We start from the raw sequence: 3,636 nt of genomic DNA, 5'->3' as shown, positions 1-3,636 counted from the left end.
ACCTAACTGCCCGCTCCCCGTAAGAGAGCCAGCGTTTATCTTCGCTCCCGGCGACTCCGCTCCTCGTGATAAATACGCTCAGGAGCTGTCAGATGGAGGCAGCCGTGACATAGCTCTGATGCGCAAGTGCTGTCCTGCTCGAGCAAACAGTAGTAATGTCACTCTGGAAAGAAAAAGGCCTGTGTAGGTACATCACCCGCTCAAGGTAGCGCCCTGCCAGGTACCTCGCAGCCGCCACAAGCTGTAGCTGAGCCAGGATCAGTCTTACAGGGGCTGTCCCTTCATGTTAGCCATCGCAATACTGTTTCCGCGAGACATATTGCTGCACGCCAAACAGCGAAGGAGCAAGGACTTTTCAACACCAGCCGAAATCAAGGCCAAGCAGGGGCTCTGGGGAACCAGTTTCCATGGTGGCTCATGCAACCCCAGGAACAGAAGACCATCAGACCTCAATAGAGGGGCAACCACAGGCAAACGCTATTTCATCAGCCCTGTTTTCCCTCCTTGCCTAGCTATGCTAGTACTGCACTACTGCTAGAACAGAGCGTCCTCTTGAGCCGATCGAGCAATACGGAGTTAGAGGAGAAAGCCAAAAGCAATGCCTACTCTCAGTGGATACTAGGAAGTTGTGCAAATGTTTACATAGCAGATTAACTCTTCCAGAGTCATCTGGCGCTTCCAAGCCAATTCCCTCAAAATGGTTGGGACTGAATATTTTCTGCAGGCACTAAGTATTTTTGTCACAGCAGGATACAGGAAAGATCACAAGAGCAGCCTCTCAGGTCACAGAGTCAGGAAACACCCCCATAATCTTTGCCTCATAGACAGAAAGAGTCCCCTCAAGTCATTAATCCCCTAAAAGACGGACAGCGGGATGCAGACACCACATATTGCAATTAAAAGTCTCGGATAACTTTAGGGGGAAAGCCCACATTTCCTCCCTGCCTCATGGAGGGAGTCTCTGATGCTTAGCAATGCATTCAAGAGACTTCAAACCAACCAACTCACCCCAAAGAATCCAATTCAGGCAGCCCCTCGCCCCTCGATGCAGCACTCCCCACTGCTGCACCCCAGCACCGGCGAGGACACCACCTCCCCCAGACCAGGAGCTCCCTTCGCCTGCATTGTACAAAGTCAGTTTGCGAGATTTTAGCTTTAAGCTCTACCTGGTACATGGCACATCCATCATTGTTGCCCTTATTCATGCTTAGGCACCCTTTGCTGCCTGACAAATTCGGCTGACACGCCTGGAGGTGGGCTGCTCTGCCGCTACCCCTTGGACACGGCCATCCATTATGGTGCACGTGGGTCTGTCACCGCGTCCCCTTTGCTCCTCCACACCATATGTTAAACCAGCAGGTTCATTTATCTTCTTGTTTTTAACATCTACCCTTTTTTTTATTACTATTAGCCTCTTCCTATCCTTAAGAACACTAGAAAAATGTAGAAGGAGCAATGGCATGGCCCAAAGGCACGTTTGGGGCCACTGCTGGTAAGTGGGTGCCTTTTTGGGGATGTTGTTGTAGTTTGGGGTTATTTTCCCCTTTAAGAACAGTGCTTCCCATTCTAACATCTACGGCAACGCGTTTGCAATCATAGTGGCAACCTCTGGAGTGCAGGACTATAAACACCGTATTACTGCATGAACATGTAATTCAAATGAGACTATGAAACAGCCAGCTCCCAACATGAAATTTTAACACAATTCTGCATGATAAAACATTTTCAAAAATGCTAAGTTTTTAAGGCTCCCATTCCCTTAATTTGTCTATGCCAAGCATGCAACATGATTACATTGCTGTATATACATTAAAAAACAATAATTGTATCATGTTTGCTCTGTGTTTCCCCATTCATCTTTTTAATTAAATTAGCCCTTTAGGATTTTGTCCTTCAGGCAGCGAATTGAGTTTGTTTGAGATATTAAAGGCATTAAGATGCTTTCTGAGATATGCAGAAGCCATAGCAGTGATTTCTAACCCTTTTTCTGAAAAGGTAGGATTTTGCCCACACAGCAGGGGAATAAATCAGCCTTGGGCCGTTCTCAGATGCACATCTTCTTCTTCTTCATCTTGTTTGCTTTGTTCGCTGTGTCATACGCGCGTCAGAGATTTCCACAGAGGCTGGTGGGTTGGTGTCAGTGCTTGCTGCTGACAGTGCATGCCCACAGGAAACCTGGGGCAGACAATGACGCCTACTCTCACAGACTGCTGCTGTGGAAGTTACTATGGCTAAAGGGCAATTTTTTTTTTTCCCCTTATGAAACAAGGTACAGCGTGATATTCTTTCCCTCAAAGAAAGAAAGCAAAGAAGTCAGCACTGCCAGACTTGCGCAGGCTTAGTGTGGGAGCGCCGATGCGCATTGTCCCACTGCCAATATCTCCCCATTCCCAGGGATGTGGAAATAAAAGACCTGTTTCTTCCATTACCACCCAAAGCCACTGAAAGCAGGTCAAGCTTGGAGCATCCACCCCCGTCCTCACCGCAACACCCCACGTCAGAACAGGTCATCCCCGTCCCAGGGTTTTGTGGGACGGGATGCTACAAAACCAAGTAACACGAGTAAGGCTTCAAAGTAAGTAATTTTACCACAGTTCACAGTCTCTTAAATAGCACTTTAAAAAGTCAGGTGGTGAAGGAGGTGGTGGAGGAGGTGTGGAAGACAGTGGGTAGGTTAACGTGGCCGAGAGTGTGACAGGCCAATGGAGCTGAACCTGCTCAAACTCATTTCCTGAGCATCACCGTGCTTCCTTCCTTCGCCTCCTTCACTGTCTGCCATTTATACCAATCGCTTTCGTTTTCTTCGGACCTTTGATTCTCACACCCCTTTGTCTTTGCTTATCTTTCAGCTCTTATTTTGAAGTCTGAAACGTATCCTTTTATATCACAAGAGGAAAGTCCCAAATCCAGCGGGGCTGGATGGAACCATGGCTGGAATGTGAAACTCTCAGAAGAAAATAGTGTAATTAAGAGGTCGCTTCTGAAAGGCTCTGTAGAAAGAGCTACACACGCTGAATCTCCCAGAGCTCTCCTGATTTATCAGACTAGTAGCAAAGGCTGAGCTGGCTCCACTAGGATTTGAGGGCCATCCTTTGACCACTGACCCACCCTTTTCTCACTCATGGCAGTTGGCAAGATCCAAATTCTTAGCTTGCAGGATTAGTTTCCAGCTTGTTCAGTGCTCTTTCCAAAGCTAAAGGCAACAAGATGAACAGGTATATAAACTTGGATTGTTTAACCTACAGATTCCAGGCATTAAACATGTGAAGACTGTTTATATCACCGTAATTATTTTCATACAAGTTGTTAAAGCCAGATTCATTAACTTAGGTTACAATGACCTATACAACATGCTTAAAAACTCTTTAAATCTCTTTTAAAAGAAGAGATTTAAAGCTTGCCCCCTTTCATGAGATGTCAGTGATTCTTGATTCATGCTTAGGTCATGCTTTAAAAATAAAAGCAATTACCTCTCTTACTACGGTAAAAGCCCACTGCCTCAAGGTCGTCACAATACATCTATAATTGAACGGCAACAGCTCTGACGTTCAGTTTGGATGACAAAAGCATCGGCTATTGAAATACTGCCTACGATGGCGTCTGCATACCAGGGAGCACTACACCAGCTGACAAGTT

The sequence above is a fragment of the Phaethon lepturus genome, unplaced genomic scaffold, assembly GCF_000687285.1.
Source record: "Phaethon lepturus isolate BGI_N335 unplaced genomic scaffold, ASM68728v1 scaffold45365, whole genome shotgun sequence".
Taxonomy (NCBI): domain Eukaryota; kingdom Metazoa; phylum Chordata; class Aves; order Phaethontiformes; family Phaethontidae; genus Phaethon; species Phaethon lepturus.
The sequence above is the reverse complement of the archived record's forward strand: the minus strand, read 5'-3'. Positions refer to the sequence as shown.